Genomic DNA, 13705 nt, shown 5'->3' on the forward strand with positions numbered 1-13705 from the left:
AGAGAACTTTGGACCTAGCCTCAAGTTTAGAGCAGACCAAGAGGAAAATATTTTATTTTAAAGATTTATTATTATTATTATTATTATTATTATTATTGCTGTTTTATCAAAGATGTAGTACCAATCAAAGGATAAATACTTATAGAAGATATACTTTTTCAGACAACTCTATTTTAAGTCTGTGAAGTTAAAGAGATATATGGTAAAAAGCTGTCCTAATAGTATGTCTGCATAACAAAAAAATATATTTTATAATTCATTATACATTCACTCGTGCATGGTAAAGAATACGTTATTCAACAAAACTGACCTACTGAAATGAGAGTATATTTAGAGTAAGGTGATATACAAAAGGATATATAATGTACCCAATAAATTTTGGCAAATTAGGAGAAGGTCTATTTTTCCTTTCTACTCCTTCCTCCATCTCCACATTTAAATTATTCTTGAATCAGTTTAAGCCAGCTGGAAAGGTTTTAGTACTGCTGTAGAAAAGTAAGTCTGGGCATTTAAACTAAGATTTAAACCACTTGAGATGTCATAATAACAGTGTAGTCACCTACCTCCAGAACAAGGTCTTAAATAATTCAATGTATATATATTGAAATTAAAGCAATGGAATTATTTTAAAATCAGAACTCAACATTTTCATATATCAGTAAAAATTTCTTTGTCTGTTTTTGTTGAGGCTGGGAGGTTAGCATTATCAGATACTGCTCAATCTCCTATGCAGTCAAGCATAGTAGATGATGAAAACCCAAATGAAGCCTTTTCTGTTGAGTATTCAAGCCTTGTTTTCAAAAACTGGAAGCTTTTCAGAAAGAATACTTTATTTCACCATGTGAGAACTAGCCTATGATTAAGCACAACTGATTGCTCAGTTTATTACTAACTGGGTAGGTATATTAGTGTGAAGACCTGGATATATAGTTCCTACCATAAGACTAAAGTGACATTAAATGAAAAATAATTGAGAACAAAAATAAAGCTTCTGTACCTTCTCGAAGTTTTAAAAATTGCTCTGCCTCTGAAAACTAACTATTTTGAAGGGGAATTCAAAACACTGGCCATTTTCACTAGTTAAAATGTCATTCTGTTATCTAAGTCCTTTTCCATCATTTACCAATAAATAATTTTATGTCATGTAAGTTTTGTTTATGGGTAAATATAGATTAGATTTTATATGGTTGAACAGTTTCAAATGTAATCACAGTAACTACCAAGGTTTATAACATAGTGTTCCTAAACAGAAGCCTTGGTCTCAGCTTCTCCATCCAGAAAGCTTGAATGCAATGTGCAGACTTGAATGTAAATGCTGGATCTGTGGAAAGAAAGACCTCACAATTCTCTTCAGAGCTTTAAACCTACATCTGAGACTAGCTGGTGTATCTTTTCACAGCAGAGCATAAAACCTATAACATGAATATTTGAAGTGTCATAATCTAAGTTGCATAACATTCAACATTTTCAACATGCATTTTGTACTCAATCTGTGCTTCTTAGTACATCCAATAGAGCATCGTCATCAAATTTATTTTGTTAGACAGTCTCACTGTTGAAGTAATTTATAAGGATTAGAAACAACAGAGAGCCAATGATCTCAGAAGAAGAGATATTGATTGCTTTTCCACATGGTTTATGAAATACTTGACTGATGGATCATTCCAAAGTTCTTTAATTAAACTCAAATATCAGCATAAAATATGAATAATCTGCAAATTCATTGCTATAACAGAGATGTAAAAAAAAAAAAATTAAAATAAAAAGAATGAAAACCAACACAGAATGATAGTCTGGTGAATGTCTAGATTTAGATTTTTCCACTTTTAGTGACCTCTTTAAAATGTAAATAAATAGAATAAAATAAAACAATATGTTTCTCAAAGATGTAAAGTTTATTCTCCCTTGATACAGTACTTTTGGCTGGTAAATATCTCAGTCTGTATCTCTATGCACTGTAAGAAAAACAGGCTTTGTGTGAAACATTATTCACTGAGGATTCATTCAACAGCTCACAGGAAATAAGGCATGCAATAACGGGCATAAAGGAACATGACATCATCTTAAGGATCATCTTAAGTGTCAGTGTTGGCCCTGACTGAAAAAGAAATCAGACGTGTAGAATCTGAGAGAAGATAAACATCAGCTACCAACATGAGAACTATCCTTAAAGGTACCACTTTTGATTTCAGAATAATGTAGTCTTACATCTAGCTTTGTGAATGGACTAGATGCAGCTGTGTTGTCCAAAAACACTAGAGGAAAAAATGTCTTGTAGAAAAACACATTTTTCCCCTGTCTACTTTTCTTTCAGGGAAATAACACTATTTGCTAACTGATTAAATGATAAATAAATATATATGAAATAAATTATTTTAAAAATTTAAAGAAAAGGAAAAAAAAAATGAAAATTTGAGATATTCCCCCTCCCAAAAATTTTCTAGTGGAAGTTGTCATATTCTTTCTTCCCTTCATGTCAAATATAAAACATTTGGCTAAATGTTAAAACTATTTTTCTGAAAAATTAGATATTGTGGCTTGTGATGCATTTACAAACTCTACTTGCTGCACATGAGTATGATTTCTAGATCCAGGTGCGGTAAAGTGATGGAAAAAATACCACTATATATCTTTGAGCAACCTGGTCTAGTGGGAGGTGCCCATGGCAGATGGGTTGGAATTTCATGGTCTTTAAGGTCCCTTCCAACCCAAACCATTCTATGATTCTATGATCTAGAAGAAATTAACACAGTTTATCAATGAAATATGGGGTAAAAAGAAAGGAAAGCCTATTCACTCCTCAAAGAGAGAAAATACAGGATCTCATTAGCATACCTGGGAAGAATTCATTAAGTGCAGCATGACTGTGCTGTAAGAAAATTATGATGTTAAAAATAAATAAATAAATAAAAGGTAGAAAGGGAAACAACGCAAAGCTTAGCAAGGAACTGAACTCAGATTCAGCATGTCCAGTTTAAAATATATGCCCACAGAAGATCATAAATTGTATTATGGTGTAGAAAGTTCAAATCAACATCACCTTCATTGACTGTGTAAAGGTATCTGATCAGTTCAGCTGACTTACATTGATTTCACCAGCTGCAGTTTACACTGAGCTCAAAAGCTCAACATGAGCCAGCAGTGTGCACTTGCATCCCAGAAGGCCAACTGCATCCTGGGCTGCATCAAAAGAGGAGCGGCCAGCAGGTTGAAGAAGATGATTGTTCCCTTCTGCTCTGACCTTGTGAAGCCCCACTTGGAGCAGTGCATCCAGGTCTGGGGTCCTCAGCATGAGAAGGTTGTTGATCTGTTAGAAAGGGTCCAGCAGAGGGCCACAAAGTTGATCAGAGGGCTGGAGCACCTCTACTATGAAGAAAGGCTGAGAGAACAGGGGATGTTCAACATACAGAAGAGAAGGCTCTGGGGTGATGTTGTGGTTTAACCCGGCTGGCAGCTAAACACCACACAGCCGTTCGCTCACCCTCCCCCCTCCCTCTCTGGGTTGGGGAGAGAAACGGGAAAGTGAAGCCTGTGAGTTGAGATAAAGACAGTTTATTAAGACAGGAATATAATAATAACAATAATAATAATAATAGTGATAATGATAATAGTATTAATAATAATAATGTGTAAGAAAACAAGTGATGCACAATGCAATTGCTCAGCACCCGTTGACTGATGCCCAGCCTATCCCCGAGCAGCCGACCCCCCACCCCGGCCAGCCACCCCTATATATTTTTTAGCATGACGTCAGATGGTATGGAATACCCCTTTGGCCAGTTTGGGTCAGCTGTCCTGGGTCTGTCCCCTCCCAGCTCCTGCTGCACCCCTAGCCTGCTCGCTGGCAGGACAGAGCGAGAAGCCGAAAAGTCCTTGGCCTGGTGTAAACACTGCTCTGCAACAATTAAAACATCAGCATGTTATCAGCGCTCTTCTCATCCTAATCCAAAACATAGCACCCTACCAGCTACTATGAGGAAAAATTAACTCTGTCCTAACTGGAACCAGGACAGGTGATCTCTTTGCAGCTTTTCAATACTTAAAGGGGGCTTATAAAAAAGATGGAGAGTGACTTTTTCCTCAATCAGGTATCACACAGTATCACAGATTTCTAGGTTGGAAGAGACCTCAAGATCATCGAGTCCAACCTCCGACCTAACACTAAGTACTCCACTAAACCATATCGCTAAGCTCTACATCTAAACGTCTTTTAAAGACCTCCAGGGATGGTGACTCCACCACCTCCCTGGGCAGCCCATTCCAATGCTTAATAACCCTTTCGGTAAAGAAGTACTTCCTAACATCCAACCTAAAATTCCCCTGTCGCAACTTTCGCCCATTCCCCCTCCTCCTGTCACCAGGCACGTAGGAGAACAGACCAACCCCCACCTCTTTACAGCCTCCTTTAAGGTAACTGTAGAGAGCGATAAGGTCGCCCCTGAGCCTCCTCTTCTCCAGGCTGAACAAGCCCAGCTCCCTCAGCCGCTCCTCGTAAGACTTGTACTCCAGACCCCTCGCCAGCTTGGTCGCCCTTCTCTGGACTCGCTCGAGCACGTCCATGTCCTTCCTGTAGCGAGGGGCCCAGAACTGAACACAGTACTCGAGGTGCGGCCTCACCAGAGCCGAGTACAGGGGCACAATCACTTCCCTAGACCTGCTGGCCACACTGCTTCTTATGCAGGCCAGGATGCTGTTGGCCTTCTTGGCCACCTGGGCACACTGCTGGCTCATATTCAGCCGACTATCAACCAATACTCCCAGGTCCCTCTCGGCCAGGCAGCTTTCCAGCCACTCATCTCCCAGCCTGTAGCTCTGCTTGGGGTTGTTGCGCCCCAGATGCAGGACCCGGCACTTGGCCTTGTTGAACTTCATACAGTTGACCTCAGCCCATCGGTCCAGCCTATCCAGATCCTCCTGCAGAGCCTTCCTGCCCTCGAGCAGATCAACACACGCACTTAGCTTGGTGTCATCTGCAAACTTACTGAGGGTGCACTGGACGCCTTCATCCAGATCATCGATAAAGATATTAAAGAGGACCGGCCCCAGTACCGAGCCCTGGGGGACACCACTAGTGACCGGCCTCCAACCAGATTTGACTCCATTCACCACAACTCTCTGGGCCCGGCTATCCAGCCAGTTTCTAACCCAGCGAAGCGTACGCCAGTCCAAGCCCCGAGCAGCCAGTTTCTTGAGGAGAATGTTGTGGGGAACTGTGTCAAAAGCCTTACTGAGGTCAAGGTAAACCACATCCAGGTAATGATAAGGAATGATTTTAAACTAAAAGACGGGAGATTTAGATTAGAGTTTAGGAGGGGATTGTCACTGAGGGTGGTGAGGCACTGAACAGGTTGCCCAGAGAGGCTGTGGATGCCCCATCCCTGGAGGTGTTCAAGACCAGGTTGGATGAGGCCCTGGACAACCTGATGACACCCTGGCAGGGGTGTTAGAACTAGGTGATCTTTAAGGTCCCCTCCAACCCTAGCCATTCTATGATTCTATAATTCTATAGAGACTAGGAACCAGTAAACAGAGTATCCTGCTAGTATTAACTAGATAACAGCAGTCACTTAGTCTTCAATCTTTCTCATTTTTTCTCTGGCATAGTAATATAGTAGGTAATGAACATGCCCACATGTGATACAAACAGTGGCATAACAATGAGAAAGGAACAATTTCTAAAATATTGAAGACATTACACTGATGCCATTGAAGACATACAGACAGGGAGACCAACAAGGAACTTAATGTTAAGGGCCAACCTAAGTTTAATAAGGGATTTAGTTCTCAACGAAGACACTTAATCAGTGGAAGGAGATAGGCCCTTAGAAATCTGGCTTAGCCAGATTCTTAGCTGAATCTTGTCCTAAAGTTAGCCGTGCACATACCTTTATTAATGTTCATTTTTACCAGTCATCTAGATTAAAAGAAAAAGAAAAATAGGCTGTACAAGTACTTTCATCCTGGACTCTGGAGACTGCCTAGGTTTGATAATATTGTCTTTGAACATAACAGTAGCTGGAGTGCAATAACCCTGTATTTTTGCATTCTAGAAACTCATTTTTCTGGGACTTTGCAACATGGGATTGCAACATGGCATTAACCAGCAAGATCATCTGCGCTTATGAGAGTGATTATTAGATTAGAGACTTCCTCTCATCATTGACAGACTGCAGTCTATCTGGAAATAGGATAAAACAATGAAACAGAAATAAATATAACAGGAGGAAAGAGAACAATTATGTTACTGTTCATAGTACATCCTTCCTTAACTAGCCACAAAATACTGTTCCTAGACAGCTGAGAAAAATACCCAAGAGGGAAAAATAACATTCTTTCTCAGAACGGACATCAGCAATTCAATCATCAAGGTGAACAAGTTCAGTGAAAAAGGAGGACATCCCCAAAAGATCAGAAGAGGACTCAAGATTATCTAGCAAGATTTTATGACTCCTAAAAAGAAAATTGTGACAATGTGCCCAGACCTTATCTTATTCCAGACATAGGAAGTAAGCATGCCTGAAATTGCTAACCTAACAGAGAGAATAGGATTCTTGTACCAACCGCTAAGCTAATTTTGACTACTCTGTGGTATCTTCGTTATTAAATATTGATCTCGAAGAGCAATGGAACCCTTTATCAGTGGCAGATTACCATGAGTCACAACAGCAGGAAAAAATTCTGCTATTTTCAGAACCAGCTTCACTTTGGGAGAAAGAAGGGGGATGAGATTAGGATTGCACCACTGCAATTGAGTGGCATAGTAGTAAACAAAAAGGTTAATAAATTTACTGAAGTGGTATTCCAGAGGTGAATAGATTCAGTACAGCCTGTCTGAAAAGTGGTTATTTATTTTATGTTATGTTATGTTATGTTATGTTATGTTATGTTATGTTATGTTATGTTATGTTATTTTAGTTATGTTATGTTATGTTATTGCTTTTTCCTTTGAGTAGGGTACTGCTAGTTTTTGTTGTTGTTGTTGTTTGTTTGTTTTTCATTCCATTATTCCATTAGTTTGCTTGATTCAAAAGGATTGCTTTTAAGTCATAAACAGGTTATTACAACTCATAGTTTCAAAGATCTATGCAAATAGTACCAGAGGCAATAAGAAGTGTGATATTTCCTTTGCTGCTAAACGATGTTTTATAACGGCATGATTTGTTTACACATAAGTCTTGAAGGAAGGTAAATCACACCTATGTGAACTGTACTTTTTAGTTCTATTACCTCAGTTAAGTCTTGAAGTGACTGGTTACAAAAATTCATTCTCACGTTAGGTGAAATCTGCATGTTTTTGAACAGTTGCTTCCAGAATTTCTTTCTTGCTCTTCAGTCCCCAGTTTAGGAAGATTTGTTCAACATGAAGGCCCAACTTTTTCTATCGTTGACTGGAAGTACTATCTGGTGCCTTGATGAAAAGATTTTCCCAGCTTTGGTCACTGAATTTAGGTTGTCTCTGGAAGCATAAGGATTAGTTGGTTTTCTAATTGTATTGAAAAAAAAATGTAACTGCTCTTAGGCTACAATTTAAATACACATCCAATGGTTTCTTAAAAAATATGCCTCAGACAATTGCCAATATATTGAATGACAGTAAATTATATAAATCAGTTTTACTGAAGAGTTCACTGAAAAATATTTGCAGTTTCTTCCGTTGTATATTTCTGTTACCAGATTCCCTTTTATTTTTGCTTAATGTGTAAAGCTTAATCAGGATGCACAAATGGGCTGCTGTGTACTGCTCTTTTATGTTATCTTAGTTTTCTCAACAGCTGTGTCTTAGGACTGCTTCTAAGTAGCTGCAAGCTGGAAGAGTACTGTACAATTTTTATGGAATGAACAGTTTCATTTGTGAGTTATTCTTCAAGATTTGAGTTTTCTCTATTTTCAAATACTGCAATTGCTCCCAGAGTATCTTCAATAATGTGCTCTAGAAGAAAGAAATTAATTGTCTGCTTTATAAAATATTAGAAGAAAGTTATGGATTTAAAAAAAAAAAAGTATAAAACTGAGGTATTAAATTGTATTAATTGTGTCAAATATCAGTTCATATAGCTAGGAATAGCATGTTCTATCACTAATGATAGAATTTAACTTCCATGATATTCTATTCTTCTTGGTCCAAAATGCAGTATATATGCATTTTAAAGGCCTTTAAAAAAGCAATGTTTTGTGGCATTTATTTATTTTTCAGCTACTGGTGGGATATGTTGTTCATTACTCACATCTGTCTAAAGTATTTGCCAAAATAATAGAGTAAATGAAATTAAATAATGAATCTATAGCAGGTTTCCATGAACACACCAGAGTTTCCCACTGTTCTAATGATAATTTCTTATCATTAGCTATGTATGCATCTTGGGAGGTCAACATGAAACAAAAAGATGAAATGTGTTAAACTGAGACTAAAGACCATGCTGAGAGATCTCTTGGAGGATATAAGATTGAAAATCAGAATGTAGTCAACTTGGCAAGTATATAAAAGTTAAGAAAATATTCGAGTTGAGCAGGGATGCCTGAAACAGCTTCTTTACATTTTCTTTTTCTGTGCAACTATGCAAAAATGGATCAGATACAGAGAAAAGTATTTCCTGAGGCTGTTTTAGGGGGGAGAGGTGAGGTAAGGAGAGGCCAGGGTACTATAATAATTAACTTTTCAAGTATCCATTTGTCAAGGAAAAAAACACAGCCCTGAATGAGTTGACAAGAAGTCTCTCAGTGTTTCCTCGGAACAGCATGGATCCTAAGAGTGAGATTTGCAGTAGCTAGCACTCTGAGCTCTGAAGGTCTCTCTATCCAGCTCTCTGTTTCAATGTCAGAATTATGGCCTTACATCTGAATTTCCTCTGGCTTTGCTTGAAGTTGTGGAATTTGAAAGGTTCCTTCCCCCCCCGCCAGGTGTTAGATCTATTATAGTTCCTCATTGTCATGCTATAAATTTTAATGTTGTAACATTTCACAAGCTATTTAAAATCAGGCTTGGTTATAAATTCAGCTTTGTTCACATGAAGAAGAAATAGAACTCAAAGAATACCCGGTTAAGTGAGAAAGAAATGTAATAACATTCAGATTGTTTCAGGTGGTGATCTCAGTATAGGTTTCATAATATCCTTCTTGATCAAAGCCTTGCCTTGATTCATCTTCAACAGCTCTGATGTTCAGTCTAATAAAAGTTTGCTAAAGAAATCTCTCTAGCCATAATTTTTTTCTAGAACACTGAGTTAGTGCTCAGGCTGTATCTTCTTGTTCATTAAAACAGTTTTTATACAAAGGACTTGAGCTCCTGTAGAACTTCCAAATGTACGAGGCTTTTTATCACTAGGGAATTCTGAATTCCAGCATTAATAATAAGGAAAAAAGTATCATTTTCATTCACATGTACTCTATTCTGGCCACAAGTTGATTTCCATCTCTGTCAAACAAAAATTACGTACATCATTTTGACGCTGTTCAGGAACCTGCTGACCCTGTAAGTTCCCTTTGCTTTTGCATCAAGATTTCACTAAGGAGTAATATGATGACCTTGTATCGAAATCTAGTTTTAATTTCACTACCTGAAAAAGCACTCATTATAATTCTGATTCAAAAATGATCCTGAACTCCATTTGAACTGATTCTGGAAATGTTCCTGCAGCTTTAATTAAAATCTAGCTCAGAGATGATTTAGAAACCATGGAAACTGCCTATCCTCAGCCCTTAGGACTCACTAAGTTTGCAGCAATTTTGCCATTAAGTATGTTTATTTGAAACATTAAAAGATACTTGAAATGAAAAACTACCTCTTGAGATCAGGGGTAGGGGGAGCTATAGAAACCAGTAAGTACTTTTATTTAGCTCCCTTAAAATAAAATTTTCTTACACACTTCAGTGTTTCACTTACAAGCACATCTCTTTCAAACGAACAAGTCAAGCTCTTATAAAGATTTTATGGTGGGAATCATCAGATTTACAATGGACAAGATCTGGATTTATTCCATAGTGGCTGTAGAAAAATGAGTGCATACAGTCTTAACTGCTGCTTTAACGGTCTTAACTGCTCGGGACTTTAGGGGACTGGGACGGTTAGTGGATGGAGCGGGAGTACAGGTGGTGTTTTCATCTATCCTTACAGTGACAGGGAGGGGTACAGAGAGGACACGGAAAGCCCACCTGATTAACACATGGCTCAGAGGCTGGTGCCAACACAGAATTTTATTTTTTTTTTGACCATGGAGCACTTTACTCAGCACCCGGCCTGATGGCCACAGATGGGTCACTATCTCTAAGGGGAAAACGGATCCTAGCCCAGGAGCTGGCAGGGCTCATTGAGAGGGCTTTAAACTAGGTAAGAAGGGGGACGGGGATGAAATGAGGCTTGTTGGAGCTGTGCCAGGGGGAACAATGGCAAGGCCTGGGGAGAAGGCAATGGCCCAACTGAAGTGCATCTGCACTAATGCATGCAGCATGGGTAACAAACAAGAGGAGCTGAAGCCATCATACAGCAGGTAGGCTATGACTTGGTTGCCATCACGGAAACGTGGTGGGACCACTCTCATGACTGGAGTGCTGCAATGTCTGGCTATAGGCTCTTCAGAAGGGACAGGCAGCACAGAAGGGGTGGTGGTGTGGCTCTCTATATTAGAGAGTGTTTTGATGTAGTGGAACTTGAGGCTGGGAATGATAAAGTTGAGTCCCTATGGGTTAGGATCAGTGGGAAGGCCAACAAGGCGAGCATACTGGTGGGGGTCTGTTATAGACCGCCGAACCAGGATGAGGAGACGGATGAGGAGTTCTACAGGTAGCTGGCAGAAGTTGGGAGATCGCCAGCGCTTGTTCTCATGGGGGACTTCAACTTCCCAGACATATCCTGAAAGCACAACACAGCCCAGAGAAAGCAGTCTAGGAGGTTTCTGGAGAGTGTGGAAGATAGCTTCCTGATGCAGCTGGTTAGAGAGCCTACCAGGGGAGGTGCCCCGCTAGACCTTCTGTTCACAAACAGAGAAGAACTGGTGGGAGATGTGGTGGTCGGGAGCTGTCTTGGGCAGAGTGACCACGAAATGGTAGAGTTCTCTATTCTTGGCGAAGTCAGGAAGGGGTCCAGTAAAACTGCTGTCTTGGACTTCCGGAGGGCTGACTTTGAGCTGTTCAGGACACTGGTTGGCAGAGTCCCTTGGGAGGTGGTTCTGAAGGGCAGAGGAGTCCAGGAAGGCTGGGCACTCTTCAAGAAGGAAATCTTAATGGCTCAGGAGCGGTCAGTCCCCACGTGCCCAAAGACGAGCTGGCGCGGAAGAAGACCGGCCTGGCTGAACAGAGGGTTGTGGCTCAAGCTTAGGAGAAAAAAGAGGGTTTATAATCTTTGGAAAAGAGGGCGGGCCACTCAGGAGGACTATAAGGATGTTGCGAGGCTGTGCAGGGACAAAAGTAGAAAGGCTAAAGCTCATCTGGAGCTCAATCTGGCTACTGCCATTAAAGATAACAAAAAATGTTTTTACAAATACATCAACACAAAAAGGAGGACTAAGGAGAATCTCCATCCTTTACTGGATGCAGCAGGAAGCTTAGTTACAAAAGATGAGGAAAAGGCTGAGGTGCTTAATGCCTTCTTTGCCTCAGTCTTTAGTGGCAAAACCAGTTGTTCTCTGGATACCCAGTACCCTGAGCTGGTGGAAGGGGATGGGGAGCAGGATGTGGCCCTCACTATGCACGAGAAAATGGTTGGCGACCTGCTACAGCACTTGGATGTACGCAAGTTGATGGGGCTGGATGGGATCCACCCGAGGGTACTGAGAGAACTGGCAGAGGAGCTGGCCAAGCCGCTTTCCATCATTTATCGGCAGTCCTGGCTATCAGGGGAGGTCCCAGTCGACTGGCGGCTAGCAAACATGACGCCCATCTACAAGAAGGGCCGGAGGGGAGACCCGGTAAACTATAGGCCTCTTAGTTTGACCTCAGTGCCAGGGAAGCTCATGGAGCAGATTATCTTGAGTGTCATCACGCGGCACTTGCAGGGTAACCAGGCGATCAGGCCCAGATCAACATGGATTTATGAAAGGCAGGTCCGGCTTGACGAACCTGATCTCCTTCTTTGACAAAGTGATGTGCTTGGTGGATGAGGGAAAGGTTGTGGATGTGGTCTACCTTGACTTCAGTAAGGCTTTTGACACCATTTCCCACAGCGTTCTCCTCGAGAAAATGGCTGCTTGTGGCTTGGACTGGTGTACACTTTGTTGGGTTAGAAACTGGCCGGATAGCCAGGCCCAAAGAGTTGTGGTGAATGGAGTCAAATCCAGTTGGAGGCCGGTCACTAGTGGAGTTCCCCAGGGCTCAGTACTGGGGCCAGTTCTCTTTAATATCTTTATCAATGATCTGGATGAGGGGATCGAGTGCACCCTCAGTAAGTTTGCAGACGACACCAAGTTAGGTGCGTGTGTCGATCTGCTCGAGAGTAGGAAGGCTGTGCAGGAGGATCTGGATAGGCTGGACCGATGGGCTGAGGTCAACTGTATGAAGTTCAACAAGGCCAAGTGCCGGGTCCTGCATCTGGGGCGCAACAACCCCAAGCAGAGCTACAGGCTGGGAGATGAGTGGTTGGAAAGCTGCCTGGAAGAGAAGGACCTGGGAGTATTGGTGGATAGTCGGCTGAATATGAGCCAGCAGTGTGCTCAGGTGGCCAAGAAGGCCAACAGCATCCTGGCTTGCATAAGAAACAGTGTGGCCAGCAGGTCTAGGGAAGTGATTGTGCCCCTGTACTCGGCTCTGGTGAGGCCGCACCTCGAGTACTGTGTTCAGTTTTGGGCCCCTCGCTGCAAGAAGGACATGGAGGTGCTCGAGAGAGTCCAGAGAAGGGCAACAAAGCTGGTGAGGGTTCTGGAGAACAAGTCTTATGAGGAGCAGCTGAGGGAGCTGGGATTGTTCAGCCTGAAGAAGAGGAAGCTCAGGGGCGACCTTATCGCACTCTACAGGTACCTTAAAGGAGGCTGGAGCGAGGTGGGGGTTGGTCTATTCTCCCGCATGCCTAGTGACAGAACGAGGGGGAATGGGCTGAAGTTGCACCAGGTGAGGTTTAGGTTGGATATCAGGAAGAACTTCTTTACTGAAAGGGTTGTTAGGCATTGGAATGGGCTGCCCAGGGAAGTGGTGGAGTCACCATCCCTGGAGGTCTTTAAAAGACGTTTAGATGTAGAGCTTAGGGATATGGTTTAGTGGAGGACTTGTTAGTGTTAGGTCAGAGGTTGGACTAGGTGATCTTGGAGGTCTCTTCCAACTTAGACGATTCTGTGATTCTGTGATTTTCCTCTATGTCTTAAGGTGCCGTTGAAGGACACAGCTATTACACCCCACCTGCTTGAATGAGCAAGCAGGTCTCATCACTTCTCCCCTGGCATTTTCCTGCCTCCCTTTGCAGGCATCTACATTTGTCTGGCCCTGCAAGCAGCCTTCCTACCCTAGCAGAAAGGGCAATATTTACCTACCTGTGGGTAGGACTAGTTTCCTCCTGAAGCAGAAAACCAGTGTTTCTCCAGTGCACTCTGAGGTGAGAGGGTGCCAAGACCAATGTGATGGAAATGGCACAAAGTTATGGACAGGGTGAGGAAGGTATAGAGTGACTTTTAGCTACAGCAAGATGTGGGCTTGACTCATACCATCAGCCCACAACCCTGCTCAGCTTGGTATATCCTCTCCTTCTGCTCCCCTCAGTCTTCTGCTCAGCATCACTTGGAAAATG

The sequence above is a fragment of the Anser cygnoides genome, chromosome 3 (assembly GCF_040182565.1).
Source record: "Anser cygnoides isolate HZ-2024a breed goose chromosome 3, Taihu_goose_T2T_genome, whole genome shotgun sequence".
Lineage (NCBI taxonomy): Eukaryota > Metazoa > Chordata > Aves > Anseriformes > Anatidae > Anser > Anser cygnoides.